The sequence below is a fragment of the Pyxicephalus adspersus genome, chromosome 11 (genome assembly GCF_032062135.1).
Source record: "Pyxicephalus adspersus chromosome 11, UCB_Pads_2.0, whole genome shotgun sequence".
NCBI lineage: Eukaryota > Metazoa > Chordata > Amphibia > Anura > Pyxicephalidae > Pyxicephalus > Pyxicephalus adspersus.
Window position 1 is genome coordinate 13,584,897 of NC_092868.1, and position 27,519 is coordinate 13,612,415.

A 27,519-nucleotide genomic window follows, 5' to 3' on the forward strand; every position below is an offset into this window, starting at 1 on the left:
GTTTTCCGACGATAATAATTGGAAGTGTGTACGTAGCTTTAGACTAAGAGACATATGCTGTGAAAGCGTGACCATCTTAGACCCCATAATGGTAGAGAGTTGGGGGAATTGAGTGACAAACACGTATTTCCTATCTTTTTTCCTGGTCAAAAGCAGAGTGGCACTAGGTACTTAGCTCATTCCTGCAAAGGGAAGACTGACATATATCATCCACCTAGGCGGTTGCAGCTTCTGGACCTTGTCTGGATCGAATGCACAAGATAATGTCCAACAAAGAAAAAGGCATGCTGTTTATCTTGGACACTTGTCATGTGAACCTTGGGTGGCTGACATTATTTATTTGCAATAGCACTAGCCCAATGGGTATATGAATTCCTTCCCCTCAGTCTAGTCATACCTTGCCACCATTCAACTTTAGCCACTGATTTCCTAATGTGTAGCAGTGTACTTTCAATATTATTTATATGAAGTGGCACGTGTTCATTTTTAAGGTATGTTTGCTGGAAAATTTGCCTTGGAAAAAACAAAAAGAATAAATACATTGTAACTGTGTCAAAAAGTATGGCTTGTTGTTTTTTTTATAAACCTATTTAAAGTCTGCGTTCCTACAATTTAGAGGTTAATAGGAAGCTAAATCAAACAATCTAACTTGGGTTTCTCTCTCCCCCTCCCCCAAGCTTCTCCTGAATGTAACCTAAAAGGTCAAGAGTACTAGTATATTGTTCCTAGCCAGGAATTCCTTCTTTACTGACCTCCAATCAGTTCTATAAGCAGAACCAAGGATTAATTAGACATTCCTTCTAGGAGGAAAAAACGAAGAATGTGTGTTCCCAGTGAGAAAAACTAAATTTACCATGGATGATTTTAGGTAACTTCAACTGATACATTTTACTTTTAAACATTTTAGTGATACAGTAAAATGTGGCCATTTCTTGCATGTGATGTACGTATTTAGGGTCTTTTTTTATACCTTTGTGTTTTATGTGTGCTACAACAAAGGATCACAGTGTTACCTGCTCATAACAAACTAATTACCATTTTAATCTATAAAGCTCTTCACATCGGTGCATTGTGTATTTGAAAAACCCTTCTAAGTGCATCTTCTGTTTTTTTTTTCATTTTAGTCGATGGCAGTATATGGAAAATTCACTAAAAGCACAATATGCATTTTAATTAGTAAGTTAATCAAGTCACATTCCAATATGTGCTTGCAAGGAGAAAACACGCGTAAATGCACACAAAAACGGAACTAAACCCAGTGGATACCCACCTGTCCGTGTTTTTGTGGGCTCTTCTGTTTGTTCACATTATGATATTCACACATCTTGATTGGCCAAGCCAGCATGATGAAATGGTAATTCAGGTATCCTGGCAGCTAACGTTGAGCTGCGCATGTGCATCTCAGCCAAATTTGATAACTTGGTGGCATTTAGACTAGTAAAACTAGTTTTTGCAGAAGGCATGTCACCTGTCCCCTTCTGCATTTATTATCTATCTGATCTACAGTTTTCAAAGTGGGACTTTAGTTCCACTTTAAAATACATCTTATATGTGCTACATTTTAACTCAATGCTTTGAAAATGTGCTAAAAGACATTGTGGGTCAGTTTATAAAGCAAGGAATGTGACTTTCACTGAAACATTCCCTGGTGAAGAATATTCCATGTTTGTGTGTTTCAACGGCAGTAATCGACTCTCTACCAGGGAATGTTTTAGGGAATTTCAGGATGAATGCTTTATAAACAGACCCCTATGTGCTTTGAGAAAAAAGTCATGTACCTTTTTCTAAGGCTACGTACACACATCAGATGATCCTCGCCTCAGGGCTAATCTCGTACGAGAATCTGACATGTGTACAGTGGTCGTCTGACGGATCGCCAGGATGGATCCATGAATGACGGAAGACGGATGACCACAATGGAACTGAAGGGAGAGCACAGCAAGGTGCCACTCACTCGTTCTCCGTAAAACAGAACAGCGCTCATTCATTCTACTTTTGGTCTTTTTTCAACAACAACAAAAATCTAATGTGTGTTCATAACTTATTGCAAAGGTGTGAAAGAGCCTTTCCATATATGTGTCTTCATAACAGTCAGTAACTCATTACAGAATCAATAAAAAAAAAAAGCAGTGAGCACTATTCAAATACAGAAACATTCATTCTAATTTACTCTGCCAATACACCAAGAGAGATAATGAATTCAATAAATGTTAACTATAATGTGATTTTCACCACTAAAAGGCCTAATGAGGAGAAGATGGGTCTGATTGATTAAAGCTGTCTAAGACTGGAGAAGATGGACCATCATGGGAGATCCTGGGTGATATAACAAACTTGGTATGGATTTCCTAAAAAGAATTTGCTGGATCACTCAGGTTCGCCTATATTAGTCTGTCTTCTCCAGTCTTGGAGAGCTTTATTAAATCAGTATTCAAAACAACCAATCAGCAATTAATTTTAAGAAAATTAAATCTGCCTAATAGGAGCTAATGCACTTCATTGACTTTTTCTCTGTCTTGTTAAAATAATCACGAGTATGAAAGCAAGCAAGCTGAACCTTTAATAAATATCTTTTCTGGAATATCTGATTTTTAGGATGGGAAAACAAAAAATTGAGGCTTCCTAACTGCTTTTGGATGGGTTAATTTAAGGAAATGCATATCCTGAGTTAAATTTCTATTTGTCAGTTTAGGAATTGTTTACCATGGTAAAGTAGAACCAAATATATCTGCAGATAATATAAATGCCCCTATTTTATTTGCTTTTGGCTCAGGAGAAGGTGATTTCTCAATATGACATGAAAAGTTCTTCACCAGGCTAGCAAACTATATTAAATCACCCACCTCGATTGTTAATTTATCTATGATCTTACCCTCCATTTAATTATAGTAAGCAGCAGGGAGCAATCATTTGATTTTAAAATCTTTATCATACATTTGAGTGCCAATGCATCACTAAGAAAAGCCAAATAACGTTTTGGAAGGTGTATGATCCCCTCAGGGTATAGCACCAGATTAGGTTAAATATTTAATAACCGTTAGATAAAGTAGCACATTTACAAGAGCTCAATAATTATAATGAAAGGGAAAGTGACTGAGCAAATTAACATCATTTATTTAAAAAAGCACAGATAGTTTACACTTCAGCTGAGTCACAGTCACACATTTGATTCTTCATGCTGACATCGCCCTGTTTGATCAATGACAAATCTGCTTCTTGTGCTAAGCACCTAAGAGTTTGTAAAGATGTTTGAATGAAGAAGCTGGGATTTATTTTAATGCTAGTTGAGGTGATTGGAGGTACAATTGTCCTTTTATTGAACCATTATAAACATTGGCCCTGCTAACTGAAACTGAGTGACTTTCAGGGGGCTTACTAAGTAAATAATTAAGTAAGGCCGGAGACAATATGTATATCAATGCTGTGTGTCACAGGGAGTGTGTGGGGGGTCCGCTGGTGTCTATAGAAAAGAACAAGGGGATAGCTATTAGGAACCCAGCAGAGTTTCACATGAAACTATGGGGGAGGCAAAAGCAAACAATGTTACCCTGGACACTTGCATGAGCAGTCATGATTGGGGAACCTTTTTAATGTAAATTTTTGGCAGGATTTTCTATATATTTTATATATAGGCTTCAATCTTATGAGAGGCCTTGGATGTGCGGATTGGAGCACAGCTACTCAATGGGATTTTGAATTTTCACAGTTCAGGTAAATTTGAGCTATATTTTGAGATTTAGACTGTTTGACATTAAATCTAGATAATTGCCATCTGTGATAAATGAATGTGGCTATCTCGGGTGAAAATCTAGGGTTTGTACATGTGGAAGATCACTAAATGACCAAGAAAGGATGACCAATGTAATTTCCTATGGAGGTGGATGCAGCATAAATTTCTCATTGCTTGTCAAGGTGTTAATATTATACAGCACCATCATATTACACAGTGCTGTACAAAGTCAATAGTCATGTCACTTACTGTTCTTTAAGAGCTAACACTCTAATGTCCCTACCATAGTCATATGTCGTTAATGTAGTCTAAGGTCAATTCTGAGGGGAAACCAAATACCCATGTACTGCATGTTTTTAGGACGTGGGAGGAAACCCACACAGACAGAACCTGCAAACTCCATGCAGATAGTGTCCTGGCCAAGATTCGAACCTGGGACCCAACACTGTAAAGGCCAGAGTGCTAACCACTGAGGCACCATGCTGCCCAAATGTCTACATTTACAGCAGGTGCTATAGTCCAATACAATATATTTCATATATATTGTAGATATCAGACTTGTGGCTGACTGCAGCATTGTACTGCAAGATCAACTGTGCTCCCAACAGCTCCTGCTCAACTGAATAGAAATAACTGGGAACCACTTTGTGCAAGTGTTTGCGGTGGATTGTGATGTGTTCCCTGGAGACAACAAGTCGTTTCTGGATGCACAGTTTGCTTTTCCTCCTCCTCTGGAGGAAGAACAGCATCTTAGCTGCATGAAAAAGCAGTTGTCAGATGCTGCAGTTTACAGCATAGTAGTTGAAGAAAGTCAGCCTGGAGTAGTGATTTGCATGGTTTTCAATTACTAGTCTAAATATTTTAAGTCTACACTGATGGTAATTTTAGACATTAATAAATGCACTTAATAATACAGCTTTGATTTGAATTTAAAGCATTTAAAAAATGTTTACAAGAAGAATAGGAAAAATGCTCATAAATGCCAAAAAAACACCCTAAAAATTACCCATTAATTTCATTTTATTCATTGGGAGTGTTTGGAGCATTTGCAAGCTTTTTTGGGCATTTGATGAACTTTTATGGGCGTTATACCAGTTTCCAAATGGTGAAAGATGTGTTTTTTTACTGCTCATCAAGATAACACCCCTGTGAACTGTCCCATTGGAATGAATTGGAATTCCAAACATGGTGAGGTATATTGCTGGGGAAACAGTCTTTGTACACTTAACCCTGGACAGGTATAAAATGTTCTATATTTGTGTATTGAGCTTGATCACTCATTGAATTACCCTCATTTTATTTTATTTACCCTGTGATTGATAAGAAAGAAGGCAATGTATTGCTTTGAAACCTCTCTATCATTATTACAGGGAGGCTTGTTATAGTACGGACATCGTGACTCTCCCCCCATTTCATGCATCCATAAACTTTCACAAAAGGAGAACTGAGAAACAACCACCCAAGCACAACACTGTTACTATGTTAAGAGCAAGAACAACAAGAGTATACCGGCTTCCATGCTGGGCAACCTGAATACCCCTCCACCCACCAGCAATGAGTCTATAATAGACTAGACACTGCCTTGCCAAGAGACAAGCACATTAGGCACCAACGTCTTCCAGATCTGTAAAACACCTACATTACTCTGGCTGCACACATGAGCTTATCAGCAAACACTACCCAAATCTATTAAACAATTCTGCTTGTGGCCGGAAGCATTCTGCTGTGATTTGTGTGACAAATAAACATTGGATAATGAGGTGGAGGGGTTTCTTTTTTTATTTTTTCACATTCCCTAGTTAACTGTTAAGGCTCGTGTTTTGGATAAATTATTTGCCGCTTTTGGTGCGCTTGGTAGACATTTAGATGAACTGGTGGCATTCCAGTAACAGAGAGAACCTTAAAGCTAGGCTAAGCACTGAATATACCGATCAAATATGTATAGGATAGGATGAATATATGAGTGTATATTATAAATATATGTGTGAGCGAGTATATATGTATAGTGTATTCGAGCTGCTGAAAGATTTGTAGTTGTGTCCAACCAGTCCTGGGATTTATATTGAGTCATACAGAATAACCCTATCTGGCAGAACAGAAGAAGACCTGATTTTATTTTCTGTGGTAGTTGAGTAACAGTTACGGGTCATGTCCCTCCCACAGCTTATGACTGGTCAGTGATAAGAGAAGCAGCAGTGTAATGATCTTATCTCTCCGCTCTTCCCTTCAATCTGTATTCTTCTTGTTGGTACATGAGCAGCTGACTGGCTCCATCTATTGATTTTTTCTTTACCAGTCTGAGCTCTGTTGTTCAGTGTACATTTGTTTTAAACTTTAAATTTGACCATACATGGTTCCTTCTTTTCCCCTCATCAACAAGCCAAGGTGCTATGATGGAAAACATCACAGTGCCCTGTCTCATCATTCTTCTCAACAGCCCTCATCTATAGAGCATGCAGACTTTCCTAGGTGACACCCACATGTGATGATGAGCCTCCATGATGACTAAGTGGTGAGCCAAGAAGAGTCAGGCTGAAGAGTCCTCCAGCCGGGAAATAACTTGCTGCAGTTTCTTATAACCATTGTGAGAAGATCACTCCATTTCTTATAAATAGATATGTGCAGACAGGAGATGGAAAATCATTTTTAATATAAAAAGGGACATCATTTGCAATGCGTTTTGCACCTAGTATATTACAAAAGTGCTTTGTCAAGTCATTCAAATTTAAAGCCAAAGATTACAAAAATGTGTCCTTTTCTATAATAAAGGCAAATCCCAGATCCTCATTAATGTAACCCGGGCCTCTCATTGGTCATGTGATCTCTACCAAAGAATTGTGGAACACAGATATTCAGGTGGAGTCATACAGCAGCTCTGTCTGGACTGAAGTCCTCTGCATGTGTAGAGATCACATGACTAATGCCATGACTTATGCATCAATTAGTTATTTATCCCGTGTATCTGTGGGAGGAAGAGAAGAGGAGGGAGGGAAAGCCAGGCTTTTGAAGGGCAACCAAAGTTTTTAAATTTAACTCTGGTTGCCCTTCAAAAGCCTGGCTTTCCCTCCATCCTCTTCTTCTCTTCCTTCCACAAATACACGATATGTAATCACAGGCTGGGCAAATAGGAGTCCACTCCTCTTTGAGTATCCATTGGGGCTTTTCTTTCAGGTGGAACAAACTAACAAACTACTAGTAAATTTTCCCCACATGGAGCAGTAAAAAATCATTGCTCCTGATTTAATAATCCTGAACTCTAGGATTATAAAAATTACAAAAATTAATTCAGCTTTGAATTGTTTATACAATAATAAATGTATTTTTAAGCAAGCAATGTACCTAAATCTGACCTGATGGCCTTCATACTCCTTGGCTGAAGTTATACTGTAAGCCAGGATCAAAATTGTAATTTTTGGCAATAAGACTAAAAATAACAACCTGTTTACAAAAAGAAGGGGGAGGGGTAATTAGGTATATAGTGTAGATATGGCCTAGCCTGGATTGAAATATGAGAAGAGTGAAGGAGGGGAAAAAGACAGGCTTTATTAGACCTTTAAAACAAATCAGAATTTTATTTAAGTAGGTGAAAACCGTGACCCTAACTCTAACATAGGCCTTCTATGCTTGTGTTGGTGGTACAATTAAGCATCAAAGTGATAAAAAACAAGTATATCAGAGTACCCGACGCTTTTCGCCCCAAGAAGGCCTTCCTCAGGGGATTGAGTCTTCTTAGAAAAATTATAATATTGGATCAAAACCTAAATATTTGGTAAATAAACCATACAAATATATTTCTAAAAAGAAGCTTACTTTTTGAGGTTGGTGACATCCTTGACCAAATGGGAATATAGTGAACATCAGTGAATATTCAATTTTGTGAATTATATACCACATTTTTTGTGGTATTTCAAATAAACCTCTGATTTAATACCCTTATCCAATGATATATTCTATCTCAAACCCCTGACTATTTTTCCTTTACTCATCCAGTATTTTCTTTCTTTTCTGTTTTCAACTAGAACGTCCAGACTTTTACTTCAAGTTTTGATTTTACCTTTCTTCACAAAATTGAATATTCACTGATGTTCACTATATTCCCATTTGGTCAAGGATGTCAGCAACCTCATAAAATAAGCTTCTTTTTGGAAATATATTTGTATTGTTTATTTACCAAATATTTGAATTTTTATCCAATATTATAATTTGTCTAAAGAGACTCAATCCCTTGAGTAAACCTCTCTTGGGGCGAAACGCGTTGGGTACTCTGAGATACTGTACAGAACAACGTCTACATGAGGTATTATATGTTCCTGTTCCTATGTTTCTTTATCACTTTTTTAATTGTACCACCACCACTGGCATAGAAGGTCTATGTTAGGGTTAGGGTCATGGTTTTCACCTACTTAAATAAAATTCTGATTTTTTTTTAATGGCCTATTAAAGCCTCTCTTTTTCCCTGATATTCCCTTCCCTCATTCTTCGCATAAAAAAAACAATCACGTGACAGGAAAAAATAATTACTACAGAAAATAACATGTCATAATTAATTTTGGGCTGTTTTCTATTTCATTAAAACGATCCATTTGAAAACCTCAGGGATTGCTAAATATTGACCTAGAAGAAAGAACCACACTAGCATCAGGATTTTTTGCCTCCAAACAGGTTTCCACACAGGGAAATATATCATCACAGTCAATCAAGATGGCTGAAGACTGAAGGCAAGACTTCTCCAAGAACAGCAGAAGAAAGGAGGTGGCGAAGTCCATGACAGAACAGGGACAAGTGTGTGGCTTTAAAATATTGCAATTAGGAAGGTAAGGGTTTTTTATTGCGGAAGGGACGTTGTTTGTCCCTTCTTCAATAAAGCATTTGTCTGAACTAGAAATTAGTTCCACTTTAAGTTCCTCCCCCTGACATATTTTACCCCACTGAGGGTCATATTAGCCCTAGGCGGGGTGATGTTTTTTGAAGAATAATAAATCTTGGAATAATTGGGGCTCTTTCCTATCCATCACTTGGATTTCACTGAACCCCTTGAGTGTGCACCGGTGGCCATACAACAAGCCATTAGTTTGCCTGGAGCGGCATCACTGTGTTACTTTATTCAGGTTGTTATACCGCTGTCATCTTCTCATTCCATAAATCATGCTCTTAATCTTTCTCCCTTCCCTTTATGCAAGAAACCTCCAGCTATCTGACTGTTCAGATTTATCATCCTCTCCTTACGCTGCATTAGCAAATACGGATCATTTATTACTGGCACGCCTGATAAGCCAGCACAACATACCCAGGGTAAAATAGAAATTCAAGTAGCCGTAAGAAATATTATATTCGACTCCTTCAACCATTGAAGATTATCACTTGAGCTGTTTAAATATGAAATTTTGCTACAGAGCCATTTGGGAAATGTACAAAGGAAAAAGCGTCATCCTCAACTAGGCTAAGTCATGCAGCACCTCCAAGCTGTACGCAACTAATGAAGAAGTTATTAATACCTTCTGTGCCTAGGAGGCCCAACGCTAATTACTGTTTAGCATTGCCGGTGTTTGTGAATGCATCTTACTATACAGGCGAATGCATAAAAACCATCTCATGTTGCATTGATTAGACTTCGTAGAGTAAAAGCACATATAATGGAAACATGCAATAAATTCACACTTATCTTATCTGACCGTCTGATTAGGTTGTAGGACTAGATTCTTTTTAAGATTCTTATCAATCTTTTTAAATATTTATGTGGACAGGTTAAAGCCCCATACAGAAATCATATCATTGACCCTGGAACTGATCTTTCCAGTTTCTAATAAAAGATGAATAAATAAGCCCTGTACACATGGTGTTGTTCAGTTCTATGGTAAGGGGGGTTGAGGACAGGTGAGTATCACCCTTCTGTGTTCACCCAATTAGTAATGTACAATGGTAATTCTCAGTTGGTACTGATATCGAGGATACCACTGTGCGTGTGAGATGAGCACAACCTTTCATCTTGGGCAACAATCATCTGACATGTTTGGAATTTACAAATCTTGATTTCTACAGAGCATGCCCAGTGCATGAAACAAGGCTTTTTTCAACATCTAAATTATTATTAAATATATATTTTTATTAACCAGTATTTATATAGTACCAACATACTACACCATGCTTTAGAAATTCCATAATCACTAGCTTTCCCTTAAAGGGACTCACAATCCAATATAGTACCTAACATACCTACCTATGTCACATGTCAATAACACAGTCTAAGTTCAATTTTTTGGGGGGGAAGCCAACTGCATGTTTTTGAGAAGCAGGAGAAAGCCAGAGGAAACACACACAAACACGAGGAGAACATGCAAACTCCATTCAGATAGTGCTCTGCTGAGATTTGAACCTGGGACCTAGTGCTTGAAAGGCCACCATGCTGCCCCCAATACTTGTGATGCATGTGTGGAACCTAATGATGCCATCATGTAATCTCTTTTGTTTGATTGCTGTTTGCATACACCAGAATCCACAAGGAGGAAATGATGGCATCATTTGGTTTTGCAATGGCCATGAAGAGGGAAGTGGAAATTCCAATACGAAAGGAAACTCACTACTAAAGTCCAGCTTAGTACGCCTTGGAAAGACCCTCTGCATAATCACAAATAACCTTCAATTACATAAAAAAAAACGTCATAGTGTATGAGCAGGTTACCATTTTGAGGGATCTTGGCCAGTATAGTTGGCTTTCACTGCTACCCTGTTTGCACCTAGTGGTGAACCACAAACCTGCCTTTCAGCCATGACTTACTGCTAATCTACCCAGGGACTGCATCACATTTCTTTACTTCTAATCACTAGACTTGTCCCCTCTTATCACTTGGTTCATTTTCATTTTACCCTTCTTTAACATTGACATTCTGCACGAATGTTATTTTTCCCTGACATGCCTATTATTGCTATTATCTCCTTTGACATTCCAGGAACTCGCAATGCTGATTTACAAGGTGAATTAACACTGGCCTAGGAATGTACAGAGATTTCAGCTGTTTACAGGGAAAAAAGCAGGAATCCTTGAACTGGTAACTTCTAATGGGAAATAAAACTCTGCAGATGGTTCTGGGTTACAGCATACTCATAAATCTTCCAGCAATGGGGCTGTCTGTGCATTTCTCACCATACTATTCAGTCAATCCTCCTACACAGACAATAAATAGAGTTTGAGCAGAAGTGGAAAAAATGCTGAATTGGTATTTTTTTAATTAGTAAATAGATTTTAAATATATTAGTTGTAAAAGAAACAAAATGCATTTTAACCCATTTTGGGAATCAGCATCTCCAGACATCTTCACCTTTCTAGAAAACACTGGCATTAGGCTGCGTACACACTTGCAATAATTATCGTTGGAAACGAACTACTAACGACCAATCGTCCGATAATCGTTAACAAAAAAAGTGCACGACGACACCGACGAACGAGGATTGTCACTGGAAACGAACGACCATCCCGGCCGATCTGATTGAGCAACGATTGATCACTATCTATTGTGTGTACGGTTGTTCAGTGATCGTGGATGGTTCTGCAGTACACTTTAACCTTTACTTGTTACTTTCTGCATCATTCAAACGATCGTATCTAGTGCATGTACATTATTGGTGGATTATATTTGAACGATCGTATTGTTACAACATGTACAGAATTGTGCACAATACGATCGTTCAAAATAATCGTACATAATAGTTAGTTGTTCGTTTTCTAATGATAATTATTGCAAGTGTACCTAGCTTTAGACATGTGTGCAATTCCCTGAGCATTGTTTAGAAATATGTGATTTGATGGTATAAGGCTAGGTACACACGTCCAATAATTATCATTTGAAAACGAACGATCCACGATTATTCCCGATTATTTTGAACGAATTGTGCACAATTATGTACATGCTGCAACGATACGATCATTCAGATATATTTCCACCAATAATGTATACACTAGGAAGTGACATGTACAGGAGAAAGTGTATCACAGAACAATCCACGATCACTAAACGACCGTACACACAATAGATCGTCGCCCAATCAGATCCGCTGAAACAGTGATTCGTTTCCAGTGACATTCCCCATTCATCGGCGTCGTTGGACACTTTTTTTTGTTAACAATTATCAAATGATTTTTCGTGGATCGTTCGTTTCCAACAACAATTTTTGCACGTGTGTACGCAGCCTAAGACTGAACTTTCATGTGCCACTTTGAAAAATATGAATATTCAGACATCAGATCATGTTCATGTGCCTACTAGTGACTTAGTTCAATGATTTGCTAATCTTATTTGAAAATTATAGTTGTACCTTAATCAGAAGCTGTGCACAAATGCTAGATTTTTATTTTTTTTGCTGGAAATTACCATTTTGATTGTTTTGGGTGAAAGTCTAATGACCATCAGGAATGAGTCTTGCTGTTTTTAAATGAAGACAACGCAGCTGGGAGTGTCTTGCTCATCCTTTTCCATGCCCTCTCCACTGAATTAAAGATGCTGTCACTAACAATCCTTCCTGTAACTATAATCATATGTCTGTACACAGAATAAACTCTGGTGTGGAGTTATGACATAGGCCAAAACACATACCCACACATCTTTAGATTAGATTAGATTTTCCTATTGAATCATAGCTTTTTTGAGGGCACAGAGCTGAAAAACACAGGACTCCCCCCCCCCATTCCTGACTTACATTAAAACTTGTATGTTGTATGCTGGAGATATGCCTTGTTGTTTCATTCTAAATAACCGGCACTACAAATAGACCACAGTACATTTATTGCTGTGGATTGTGGTAGCATGCAGATACGTGCAATACTGCACCACAAATATGTGGGTGTAATGGTAGGAACCATGTATCTTTGCTGAACATTTGATGAAAAGAGATTGGATTTAATTTCAATTAAAGCAGTCTTAAATTCATTCCTATAGTCATATGGTGGAGTAACATTATCCCAGCCCGGACATTCAAGATCTAAAGGGAATGAAATAATCCTGGATAAAATGGAAGCTGGAGTTGGTAACTTTGCACTATAAGTCTTCATATTATGCAAATATGATGTGAATATTTTCTTTAAACCTGTTCTGCATTAAGTTGCTTCAGACAATGCATTGGGTCAACACAAAAACCTTGATACAGCAGATTATCATATATGTTTTAGGGTCCCCTTTATTTTAGGAGGGCTGCAAGATCACCTTACTACAATAAAAAAACACACTTGGCCCTTTTTTTCAACCCACCAAACCACAACACACTTATGATTCACATCTGTGCATTGTGGTACACTGAAACGCACATGTAGTAAGGTGCACCGGTAAGGAGCGTTGTGATGCCATTCAAAATGTAACCACACTGCCAATTGCAATGCATATTAACATACATAAAAACACACTTTTAGTGGCTATTTCCTCAAGGACTGTGACTGGGCCCCAAAAGTTTCTGATGACCAAGGCCTATCTCGACAATGACAAAATGCAATAGGTCAAGATAATCATTAAAATAAATACACCCATATGTGCTTTTTTATATATAAAACCCTTTGATTTGCCTCCTTATATTTTTTTTTTCCAACATTCCTATAAATCTATAGGTGGTTGGATTACGAAGACTTCTTTAGTCCTTTTCTGCCAATGTTCAGCCTTTAAAGGTGTTTGAAGAGCAAGGCATGGAAGATAATGGTCATACGGACACATGTATCAAACATTTCTGTTCCATCTCATCCATTCCCCAGAACAAAATAATGGTGGTATCACCCTGGACCATCCTCATCTGGCAGATTTAGCCATCACTATAGATGGCAAACCTATTTCTTTCTTGTATCATATTGCTCTATCTGGAGATGAGAGGAATGCTCTCTGGTGTTTCTTGCACCTTTATCTTCTGATTTTCACAATTAAACACACAGGGCAATGCTAAAGGTTTAATTATGAAAAATGCAACATTGTTTCACTTGTGATTGCATTTGATCTGTCTCTTTGGATGCTTTGACTTCTCTACATTACACAAAACAAATTTTTTTTAAAGGATTCTGACTACATTATCTTTACAGTTTGCCTGTGGCACAAAATCTGTCAATAAAAAAAGACAAAAATAAAGGCATTTTCACTACAGCACTTCCATGTGAATACATTTTACAAACCTCTAATCTGGGGTTTTATACACGTGATCCATGTAGTAAATTACATTCACTACCACTTGGTGATTCGTTGTCACAGTGGAAAATTCTTTTTGTATCAAAACACAAAACAAAAACTTTAAGATGCCCATTGTGTCTACACACTTATTTTGTTTCCAAACAAAAACAGACCCCCCAACTTGGTCAATCATCACATACCCAGTAGTTTTTTTTAATAGTGTTTCTTTAAAAAGTACAAAACTGCAACACTGTAAAGACTCACCATATGCAGGAATCTTGCTTTCTTGGTTGCTGTTTTGCAGTCTGGAATTCTGCTATCAAGTGTTTGGATGAAGAGCAGACAAAGTATTACAGCCCCCTCCTCTATGTGACCAAGCCTCTAACAAGTGGAGGAAAGAGTGTTCCCCCTCCCCACAGAAAGAGGTGAGCACAGAAGGGGCTGGCGGGTGGGGCCTGATTCAAAGTGAATATGATTTATTCAGCCTTACATCAGCAGCTACCCCTCCAATGCCCACACGCTCCAGCTAGGTAATCTTGAAATATTTGGCAGGCAAACAGAAAGATGTTAGAGTGGCCAGATAAATACACAGAACTGTGTTACACAACATTTGCAAGACATTTTGTACTTCTTATACAAAGGCATTTTATGCTTGGTAGAGATGAGCAAACCTCATTCAGATCTGAAGTTGGTCTCCCAACCCAAGGACAAATATTGTTTCCAAGCTAGGAGAACATAGCTGCATAGGAGACCTGTAAGACGGTATATTAATGCATGGTTTTCCGCACACAGGAGTACATTAAACTTTTGCTGTGTGATGGGGAGAGGCAAACCACACCATGGACAACCACATTTGTGCAAATCCTAAGCAACCACTGCATGGCCAAAAGTGACTTATGGCTTTCAGGATCCACCACAATCTGCCATAGCCATAGCCAACTGCAAAAAATTGTCCTCATCTGTGGAGCGGCTGGGACTGCGTGGAATGTTGCGGCTCATCCAGGTCTGAAATGACCCCAGCATACCCACAACTGTCCCTCATTTGGACCCAAATTCTTTTTGTTCTCATCAAAAGTCTCTTTTCTAAACCTAGGTACAGATGGTAATTTTCACCACAAGGGACAATAGTTTGGTATTGTCTTGAGTTAAGAGTCTAAACAAGTTACCCACAGCACCAATAACAAATTTTTTGTTCCAGATCACTTTACAACCAACCAGTAAAAAGCTATTGTATTCCCAACGGCAGAGCACCTCCTTCTCTTCCATGCTCATCATCTTCATTAATGATTGCTTTGAGCAACAATAATCAACCATCTGTACACAGTTTAAGTAGTGTGGAAATCTGTATGAATAAATGAACTGACAAAGGCATTTTTATATTGACTTAAACTTTTAATTTACCGGATTATTGCTTCACTTTGCTATAAAGGGGTGAAAATTGCTCTGTTGGTTTACATCTGTGTTTCTCAACCTTTTTAACATGAGGGTACCCTTAAAAATATATTTCAGGTCCTCAGAGAACCCCTGCTATAATTACTATATACACAACTCACTGTGCTTTACATTAGGGAAGAGGGAATGCCTCTTACAACGATGGCCATTAGGAAGAAGGGATACAGATAGTCAAAAAGATAATTGGTGTCATTGGTAACTGATCTGCGATGTCCAAATTGCTCATGGCTCAAGGAACCCCTAGCAACCTCTGTGATCTTCATGTGCTTTAATGCTTATAGTCTGTGTAATAGGGGGTATTTCCATTGCCTAAATATTCTGTGCTAAAAGGTGCACCTTTTCCCTATTTTAAAAGCCCCATCTTGTTCCTTCTTCAATGGGGGTTATGGTCTAAAAATATAGGTCACCATACTAGGGAATTTTTTACACCAATAAATCATTTAGATCTCTCAATTGGTCCCAAACCATACCATATTCTTATATTCCTTGATTCCATCACTCATTTTATTATTATACCTTTTACATATTAAGCAGGACTTTACAGAGTGATTCCCTCTACTACACTCTTAGGAGGCTCATAAGTGGTAAAGTTTTCAGTCTTTTACGTCATTCAACCTTTGCAAACGACTGCAAAATCCTAATGACCTTCAAGGAAACATGCAAATGACTTCTGCTCAGGATTTGAACCGATTTCCCAAAAATCATTTATTGTTCTGCTTGTTTATGCTACTGATGTCTCAGCAAATCCATAATCCTCTGATTCTCTGTATCTGCCATTAAAGTAGATCTAATCCCTAAACGGATGACATTTAGATTACTTATCATGAAAAAATCGCTGTATAATTTTTTTTTTACAAAACAGTTTTCTACTCTTTTATATTCATTCTGTTGATTTCCTGCAGCCTTCTTGTAACCAGTTCCTATCTTGCATGGCATTTATTATTATGGGCTTTGTGGTAGTAACAAAGAATGAACATAACTGTGCAACCTAAGCTGCATATGGTTTCCCTTAAAAAGATACGCATTTCAGCGATGGGGCAAGTTTGCAATCTGGAGCCCGGGACAAATCTTTGTCACCTCAATAAGAATAAAATGGCTAACTTTTCAGACAATTGTTTATTTAAATGGGTTGCTAATCATGTGTTGTAACCAGCAAAAATGTATTGTTGTGTGGTTATATTGATGGTTATTCATTGCTCTAATCCTCTGTCATGTTGTTATCATCATTTTGTAAAAAAAAAAAAAAAAAAATGTCAATGAACCAAAGCAGCTAGACTGAGAGAGATGAATAGGAGAAATCAGGCTTGCAATATCAATGTAATCACATATCAGAATATATTAAATGAAGAATATATACATATACACAATAAGTGATATACATAAAGCAAGTTTAGGCTCCGGATAAGGAAGGGATTCTTCACTGTAAGGTCTGTGAAAATGTGGAATCCGCTCCCTCAGGAAGTAGTTTCAGCAACTACTATAGATTGCTTTAAGAAAAAGCTGGATGTTGTTCTAGAAGCACAGAATATAATTGGATATTAAGGCTTTAAAGTAAAAATAACAGTGACTGTTGATCCAGGGAACATCCGATTGCCTCATGGAATCAGGAAGGAATTTTTTTCGCCTGTTGAGCAAATATACCAGTTTTTTTTGCCTTCCTCTGGATCAACTAAGTCGTATAGGGTTTATATATCTGGAATATATTTATTTCACTAGTGGTTGAACTTGATGGACTTATGTCTTTTTTCAACCTAACCTACTATGTAACTATGTAACATAAACTACCAATGAAAGAACCCTGGGGTAAGGGAAGATGATTTGTACAGAGGGGAGCATAATGAAAACCACTGACATATGTGTTCTATATTTATTTACTGCTTAAAGATTGACTTGAATCATCAGAAATTCACAAGACAAAACTATGAAATCTGCATTCTTTCCTGGCTAATTGGAGGATGTATTTAAAGCAAAAGTAAACTGTAAAAAAATAAACAACTCACCTTCACATTCACATTACCGTCAATACCTCCGGAGATTTCCCGAATCGGGTCCGGCATCAGCCTGGTATCCTCCTTTGTCCCAACGTGGGTAAGGGTGGCTCTGGGCTCACAGCTGCAATTAAGACAAAAAAAAATAGTTTTAAACCCCCTCCCCAACGAACCTTACATATATTTTATTATATAAAAGGGTTGTTTACCCTTTTTGGTAAAGTAAAAATTTTGGTTAAGGTTTTCTTTAAATTTAGGGCTCAGTTTGGTGGGGAAAATATATTTTCATTTATTTCCATGGCTTTGTTACACCAAAAAATAAATACACTCTTCTCGATCCTGTATCATATATAATATATATTTCTGTAATATATGGTAAAACTATAGCAGAACTGTGTGAATGAGCCTTTAGCATTAAATGGCAAATGGGTACAGGAACAAATAGTGTAGGACTTGATGTAGATTAGGGTAAGCTAATTTATATTTACAGATAACACATATCATCATCTATTGCATGCAAATGCTTTATTTCACAGGAGCTAGTGAACAGATTTAATCCACTTGGTGCTAATAAGGCAAATGAGACCAATTGTTTGGCTGCTAAAGACTACATTGTCCTGCTGCAATTTAAGAATAGCCAATTAATCTGTATACAGATATGTTGTGTCCCCATTGCAGTTCATCTGATGCTACATTTCAAAAAATTACCTGTCTAGGAAAATTAGTAGGTTGCTATTTCAGTGTTAAAAATATATTGAGGTCTGAGATGGTCATTATCAGTCATGGATGGGATGTAATTATGTGTTTATTCAAACAGTGTAATCCATATGGCAGTTTTATGGTTATTAAATATGCAAGATTGATGCACAAAGTTTAGATATAGTCCTTACCTTGTTTGAAATGTATATTCCATATAGCCAAGAAGTCCCTTCTTGCCCTTCCTTGTCAATCTGTGTATAAATATGGGGGATTCAGAAGCATTTTTACAATTATATAAAGCTTGGGGCATTAAAGGTATCTACCTAGAATGTGTGCTTCTTTAAAACTTTAGGTACCCTTTAAAATTGTATCATAAGCTTCAACATTTCTGCATTAATCAGCAATTATAGTTGACTATGAAAATGCATGAAATTAGGACTTAAGCTGCGTACACACGGCAAATTTTTCTCGCCCGATAATCGGTATCGGCCAATTATCGGGCGAAAATCTGCCGTGTGTACAGTCGGTCGTCGTCCATCGTCCGACGACCGTCCTGGCGGATCCATGGACGATGGACGACGACCGATCCTAATGAAAGGGAAGGGGAGAGCGCGCAGCAGGGTGCCGCTCCGTCGCTCTCCCCCTCCCCTCTCCATAGAGCATGAACGGTGCTGTATGTACAGCATCGTTCATGCATCGTGCAGTCTTTTCTCGTTGGAAAGGATCGTGAAAGATCCTTTCCAACGAGAAAAATTGCAGGTGTGTACGCAGCTTTAGGCTGCGTACACACTTGCAATAATTGTCATTGTAAACAAACAATCCACGAAAGATCGTTCGAAAATTGTTAACAAAAAAAGTGCACATCGACTGGGTAATGATGCAGAAAAAACAAGGAATCTTGCGGGAAACAAACAACCGTTCAGGCGGATCTGATTGGGCGAGTATCGTTCGTAAACTTATTGTGTACGGTCGTTCAGTGATCGTGGATTGTTCTGTGATACACTTTCTCCTGTACATGTCACTTTCTGCATCGTTTGAACGATTATTCAAACAATCTTTTAAACGAACGCTCCCAGTGTGTACATTATTGGTGGATTATTTTTGAAGGATCAAATAGTTACAGCATGTACAGAATTGTGCAGAATATGATCATTTAAAATATTTGGGAATAATCGTGGATCGTTAGTTTTCAAACAATAATTATTGCACGTGTGTACCTAGCCTGTCATTATCTTACTGTTGTACTAATTTGTTCCTTCAATTATAAAAAAACCTCCAACACTTTCAGGAGTATGAACAACTCTGGTATTTCTAACAGCTTGCACAGTCCACCACTAACACAGATGGACAGACAGATGTTCATCTTATGATAGGCAGATCCGCGTTTTAGAGACGTACACAGATGGACAGCCAAATTAGGATAAAACAGACCCGGGTTATGGGATGAAGCATACTGCAAACACAAATCCAACACTAAAATGATCATGAAGAAGAGGTTAGTATCCACGAAACGCGTTGATATGCTGAGACCTAATAGCATGTTGTAAAACTTCAATTCAATGTATTTTTGTAAATATTTTGATATATAAATAAAGCTATTGTTTTGATTTTATTATTGAGCATGTGTTGTTAAATTGTGCCTTAAAAGTCCCAATAATGTTTTGAAGTTTTTGTTTATGGTTACGTTTCTATACAGATAGGGATGTGGCACATTTAAAAAAAAACGTCTAGCAAATGATGGTACTGGAAAAGAAGGGGTTAGTTTAGTATAAGTGCCATAGGGAAGAGCAACACATTTTAACTCATAGTATGTAGGCACAGGATACATCCACAAAATGCCCCCAATTTTGCAAACCATAAAAAATTATGCAAAAAATTAAAGCAACAAGTTTTTTTTTACAACTACTTTTTTTTATTAAAATATAATGGAAAACAAATATAAAAAAACATTTACGGCTGCATTAAAAGATTAGTTCCAAAATTTTTATTTTACACATATTTTATAGTGATGTCTATAACCAATCCAAAAAATGGCATAACTGAGGGGGAGGGAGGGACAGAGGGATTTAGATCTGAAAGATGTACAGTTGGACCAAATCAGGGACTGTTGGAAGATATGGTGTACTATAGTGTCAATCTGAGATTTGTTTCTTCAATTGGGGCATAGATAAGAAAAACTCAACCCTGCTATATCCAAATTGAAATTTGTGTTTGGGCTGGAGTTTGGCTTTTGCCCTGACAGTGTAATAAAGTTAAAGACTACTAAGTATGAGGTAAATGTACATTTGTTTCATTTTTGTTTGTTTTTTTTAGTTAGTAACCAATGCAGCTCATTTTGTAATATAGTGAAGATTCCATAGCCATCTTACCTGCCCAAACAGTGTCTGGAATGGCTATGGCTGTATATATGTGACTCTACTCTCTGGATTATGGCTCAGTGTGACTTCAAGCAGTGGCGTTTCTTTAAAAGAAGATGAGTGTTTCCAGCTCTTTGACTTTGGAACAGACCAAACCTTTGAGATTTGACATTTGCACAGAATATTGATAAAGGTGCCTTCTCAATAGACACAGGCATAATATAGGGTGTTTGGTAACCAAGACATGAGCACAGAAAAAAGATTTAGTAAATCATTCTTTAGAAATAGTTTAGGGATGTTCCAAAAAGCTAGAGACACGGGAACACAACCAACCATCCTTTTGGACTCCCAGTCAAAAGCAATGGATTTCCCACATCAAAAACTTAAACCAGTTGATCCGGACAGACCACAAAGACCAATAGACCAGCTCCAACAAGGAAAATAAATCCTGACATACACATATAAACACAAGTGAAAATTGGTATCGGTTTATACTTAATAAGAGTACATCCAGCCCTTGCTTGAAGGAATCTATAGAATCAGCTACACTAGTTCCACAGCTCTTACAGTAAAAAAAAACCTTTTTCATATGCGGTATATAGTTTCATATGTGGCTAGAATTAGACATAAATCTGACGTGTAGAGCGGTTGTCCAATGTCGTTTATGGATCTGTTCTGGCGGATCCACGAGTGATGAACAACTGCAGTGCAAGTCAAAGGGAGAGAACGCAGTGGGGTTCCGCTCTCCCCTTTTCCCCCCTTTCCTTTCCATAGAGCAGATTGGCGCTGTATGTACAGCACTCGTTCATGCATTCATTCATTCATTCGTTCATCAGTCTTCAACGTTGGAAAGGATCATGAAAGATCCTTTCCAATGACAAACATCTAACGCGTCTACATAAAACCATACTAAAAAAGAACACCATAAGTAAATTATTCACTACTTACCCACTAATATATATCCCCCTTCTATTGTGCTATTGCTGCTTCCCCACCTCTTAAATTGTAAGCTCTTCTGGGCAGGGTCCCCTCCTCCTGTGTCACTGTCTGTATCTGTCTGTCATTTGCAATCCCTGTTTAATGTACAGCACTGCGTAAAATGTTGGTGCTATATAAATACTATTTGTTATTATTATTACTATTAGTGGTAGTATTATTATTATTATTATAATTTTTATTAATAATAATAATAATATTAATAATAAAATAACTGGTAGTGTCTCTCCTCTATACATTGCCATTATGATCCTGTATTTACTGATACAGAATACAACATTTCTGCGGCCATGAGTTATATTTTGCAGTGCATCAACTCTGTAGATCCAGCAGTGACATACTTTCAATGATTAACTAAATGACTCACAGTTAAAAACTCTGGGGAAATGATAGACCTATTCATTTGTTTAACATCAGAATGGTGACTGCTGTCTCACTGTGCTGCAGGGAGTGAACTTATCACATATGTATGAATATGGTGTATAGTTTTATTCAGATCGAACTGTTTTTAATTTTTTTAAAGAACATTATGTAAATTGGTAAAGGTATCTAATATACTAATATTTTTCATAAAAAGCCTTAAATTATTTGTTTAATACAGTTTGTGTAACAATCTTAGAATTAACCAGTTACAAAACTGCATAATTTAAAAAGCATAATGAAAAAATGCATAAGCTATTTTGTTAAAACTTGTCAAGTGCTCAATTACCCAGAGATACAGCAGACATAAGTTCTATGGTTATCTTTACTTTTCCTGTAAAACTAAAGGTGCGTACACACTTCCAATTTTTATCGTTCCAATCAAACGACGAACGATCGATTGGGCGAAAAATCGTTCGTAAAAAAGTAACCAACGACGCCGACAAACGAGGAAAGTCGTTGGAAACCAACGACCGGACCGACGGATCGGATTGGACGACGATCGTTGAACATCGTTCGTGTGTACGGTCGTTCGTTGATCGTCCATGGTCTGAGCATGCGTGATGAACGAACGTCCGTTCACTTTCCTGTCGTGCACATAGTTCCTCTATCGCTCAAACGATCGTATCTATTGTGTGTACAATATCTACGAACGATCGTGTCGTTAACTCTATGTGCAGGATCGGTGCTATACGATCGTTCGTATATATCGTGCATGAACGTTCGTCGTTCATTTTCCAACGATAATAATTGGAAGTGTGTACGTAGCTTTAGGCTGGGTTCCAATTTTTTTCCATCATTTAAACCTCCCTGATGACAAGCATTTCAAGTTAACTTCTACTTTTGCATTGCATTTTATTCTAATCTCTGTTCCAAGTACCAACATTGATGACTGTTTTACTGGCCTACTAAAAGTTTTCTCATGCTAGCTAAAAGTGTGTTAGGCTTGCAGTGGGAGCATGTACTGATGTTCAGGTGGGGGCAAGGTTGTTTATATTGATTTATAGGAGGAAGAGATCACTGGGTGGAAACTACAAGTGTAATCTTCACAAGTAGTCTTGGAGCAAGCAGGAGGTCGGGGAGTAATACAAAATTGTATATTATAAGTCAATAGTTATATGGCACCAACATATTACGCAGCACTTTACAAAGTCAATAGTCATATCACTAACTGTCCCATAATGGGGCTCACAATCAAATGTCATGTCTAATTTGTTGTTTCAAGGAAAAGTCGATGAACCTAACTGCACGTTTTTAGAATGTGGGTGGAAATCGACGCAGACACGGAGAACATACAAACTCCTTGGAGATAGTGTCCTGGCTGTGATACAAACCTGTGACCTAATGCTGCAAAGGTGAGTGTGCTAACCACTGATCCAACCGTGCTGCCATGAACTATATTATCACTTTTCCATTTAACTCAATAGACCTAAGGAAAAAAAAATGTTTAAGTATGGTATACAGTATTTGATGTGTGCTTCCTTACCACCTACCATGTGCCATACTACCTGGGCTACATTCAAGGCCATGCATGGGATGGTAAAGTGCCATATTTATATATTTATAATGAAAGAGGTTGGTGGCTAAAGTTATCTCATGAGTAAATTCCTTAATGTTTCAGATAGCTTTCTATCTATTGATATATTAAATAACCAGGAAGGAGGTTGAGAAAGTCTAAACTCCCATTCTGTGTACTTGTTCAAGGTCAGAGAGTCAGAAAGTAGGCAAGGTAAAGACAGCATAGCAGTTCATTCCGTCAGAAGGACAGAGGAATCCTGGAAGCCCATTTGTTTCTCACAGGCCTGGTCTGCCAAAAATGTGACCTTCAGGTAATTAACTAATTATGTGTATAAAATACATCTATTTTTTTTTTTTTGTGGTTTTTGTTTTTTGTTGACTTAAACACCCTGTTCAGAAATATGCCCATCAACATCCATCGCATTGGCAATAGTTCAGCTTTACTAGAACATGCCCCCATACCAAGGGTGGGCATTTATTTTTAAGTAACGGCCACAATCTGAAAAAAATTTGCCAGAGGGCCCGGCCGGGTCGATGGTAGAGTGGGCGGGGTTATGCCATCATGACCCCCCTGAACGTGACATCATGATGACATAACCCCGCCCACTCTCACATCGCAGATCTGAGCTTGTGATGGGAGAGTGGGCGGGTTGTGCGCAGTGACACAGCCCACCCACTCCCCCATAGCAGGCTCAGATCCAGGGACGTGGTACGCAGCTCTGGCCGAGCGTCCCTCCTTCGGGGTCCTTCTGACCCTGCTCAGGGTGGCACTGGCCAGAGCTGCAGAACATCCAAAGGGCCGAAGAAACATCCGCATTGGGCCGTATACGGCCCGTGGGCCGTTGTTTGCCCATGCCTACCCTAACCCCAGTGACTCAGAAATACCGGAGCAGAATCATCATGATGAAGCCATTAATATTGATATTATTATTAATAAACAGGATGTATATAGCGCTAACATATTACGCAGCACTGTACATTAAATAATAGTTGCAAATGACAGACGAATACAGACATTGACACAGAAGGAGAGGACCCTGCCCTGAAGAGCTTACAATCTAGTAGGTCATCCCTTTGAAACAAATTTCTGATAAGCACATCCACCCTGCAAAGGACTTTGATTGATCTCCCTTTCAGCCTGATGTGCAATATAATATTTCAGGTTAATACGAAGGCTAAATAAACATTTTTTTGAATGCATTTATTTCTCTTTTATTGTGCCTAGACTTAAGCTACGTACACACGGCAGATTTTTATCGCCCGATAATCGGCATCGGCCAATTATCGGGCGAAAATCTTCCGTGTGTACAGTCGGTGTCGTCCATCGTCCGGACGACCGACCTGCCATGCATCGTGCACTCCCTTGTCGTTGGAAAGGATCGTGAAAGATCCTTTCCAACGACAAAAATTGCAAGTGTGTACGCAGCTTTATTCTGCATGGAGTTCAGGTTGAAGGGCTCCACATGAGAACAAGAACTGCAGGTAAACATTGCAGGTACCTGTCACAATTATTTGTAGACTTCACAGCACATGTAAATGATTGATCTACCATGCTAGTCGCTGGGATGCAACGGTCATGGTATTATGTGATTATTCACAGGTCTCTATTATGTAGGTCAAATTAATTAATTTACATTGGAAGAAAAGCCTGTGATTAAATGTAGAAAATGTAGCATGATTCTGAACTGCTCATGTTTTACAGGCCCTAAGGTTATTTCTACAACGTGTCCAAGTAGTAAAGTTGTATGCTAGGGGATGATGAGCACATTTTTAGATTGCTGTGAAATCCATTATACTGCTTCTGCTTCCATGCACTTTACAACATAGGCACAGTACATAGACAATATTACATTTCCAGTTGTCTCAAACCCAAATATTGATAGTATAACATGGGCGAGAAGGGTTAGGTGTACAGGAAACAAGAATCTGGCCCCTCATAATTCTACCACAAAGTTTACATAAATCAAGACGCAAGGGAGTTCTCCTTGCTATGTCGCAAAGCATATTGCTCTTATCCTTAACCACGTTGTATCTTAGAAATCTCACCCTACCAAGCTCCTAATTCCATACACAGAAAATGCCCAGATTCCTCCACGCTCTCATTGGACACTCCTTATTTTAGAAGATTCACTCTGTAGCACATTGCTAAATATGTCCCATACCTAAACAGGGCGAAGACAAGTCAGGAAAGGTCTCAAGACCTTCTTGGGCCAGGTCCAGCCCCCAAGAGAAGCTTTGACTTTCAACTTCCCTCTTACGCACGGTCATCCAGATATTTAGGTTCTTCCCAAACACATTTTCCAAGATGCCTATAGGTCTAGCAAGGGATTATAAAACTGGCAAATTATTTGAAATCAATATTTTCACTTCTAAGGAAATAAAAGTGGCAAATATTTTACACAATTAACAAATTGTTGATGATTGGTAATCCAGTAAATTAGGCCGAAGAGCTGACCCTTTGATGCTCTTGGGTCTCTAAGAGCCCCAATAATTCAACAGTGGGATCCTCAGGATTCCCTTGCAACAGCTGGTGTCGAAGTGCTTGCATCTACAATAAGAAAAAGATTTCCACCAATTTAAATCGTGTGGGAAGTGTACCAGCTCGCAATTCAACAGTGACAGACATGGTCTGATGAACCATAAAGTTGCCTGACCACAGTAACTGTAGACATATTCAGCCTAATGAACACATCATTTAAGTAAAGAACACCATACTAATTGTGAAACAGTGGTGGAAATGGGTTAAAGGTTTAAGGGTGCTTTGCTTTTTCAGGGACCCATCACTGCCTCATAGACCACTTCTGCACACGTATTACAAACCTGATAATTAGCAGAAAACATACCAGCACAGGTTTGTTATTTCTGCCACCCCTGTAACTATGTTACTAAGGGGCAGTAAAAGGATTAATGCAGATAATTTGAATAATGTTCACTTTCACCCTACAGAAGTATGGAGTTTCCTCCTGGTAATTAATGCAATCATCAGGGGGTGCAAAAGCTGTGCACATAAAAATCTAATTAGTGTCCTCCCCACAAGAAAATGGTAATTACCAGGAAAATGGTAATTACCAGTGTGTGTGTGTGTGTGTGTGTGTGTGTGTTTGTGTGTGTGTGTTGGTGAAAGGGTTTAAGAACCCTTTTTTTTTTCTATGACCCTATAGAAACATTTTCCTTTACAAATTATTGGAAATTTCCCCATAGTGACACGATATCCACTGCTAGACAGTTGTTATTATTATTAATAATAAACAGGATTTATATAGTGCTAACATATTACGCAGCGCTGTACATTAAATAGGGGTTGCAAATGACAGACTAACAGACAGTGATACAGGAGAGGACCCTGCCCCGAAGAGCTTACAATTTAGTTCTCACAAGAACAGGTTTGCTTATTGAAATACTACTATCTGCATCCTGTTTCTGTGCCAACAATTTTCCTATTACTTTCTGTACCAGTAAAAATGGTCAGCAGGGCTAGTAATGAAGTCTCAACGAATTCTATGGAGTTGTTTTGTTGAACGCCACAGACTTCAGTCTTTAATCTGGCTAATTATTTAACACCTAAAAATACCCTAGAATCAAAACATTACAAAAATATGGGGTCATTGGCAACTTTATTCTAAAAATACTAATACGCAGGTAAAGACAAAACCTGAAGACAGTTAGGCTATGTACACACGTGCAATAATTGTCGTTGGAAAGGATCTTTCACAATCCTTTCCAACGACTAATGACTGCACGATGCATGAACGAGTGCTGTACATACAGCACCGTTCTGCTCTACGTAGAGGGGAAAGGGCAAATGATGGGGCGGCACCCTGTTGCACTCTCTCCCCTTCACTTTGATCGTTCGTCATCCATCGTTTGTAGACCTCACCAGGACAGTCATTCGGACGATGGATGACGAGCCCTATACACATGCAAGATTCTCGCCAATTATCAGACGAGGACTATTGGACGCGTTTACCCAGACTTAGTCAACAGAAACCACTAAAAAGCCAGCAGAAAGAACTATTGATAAATGATAAAAATACATATAAAACACATGACAATGCAAAATGCAATGCAATTATGAATATGAAGTCTTAAATCATTGTCCAAAAATACCATGGTTACTTTTGTTTAGGAATTCCTGTGATAATCTTGTGTATGGAATGTTGGCACTTTCTTTACTTATGCCAAATATAAAAGAGGTGTAAACAGAAAGAAGCAATAACATTCCTCAG

At 38.2% G+C, this 27,519-nt stretch overlaps 1 protein-coding gene across 1 annotated transcript in view; it reads right to left on the bottom strand.

Annotated features, from left to right (window-relative positions):
* Positions 1–14,295, bottom strand: part of LOC140340821 (G-protein coupled receptor family C group 5 member C-like) — a 22,884-nt gene extending 8,589 nt beyond the window's left edge. Inside the window, exon 1 of the mRNA XM_072426230.1 lies at positions 14,128–14,295. The gene's annotated coding sequence lies outside the window, so the exon portion shown is untranslated. The remainder of the gene's footprint in view (positions 1–14,127) is intronic.
* Between the last annotated feature and the right edge of the window lie 13,224 nt (positions 14,296–27,519).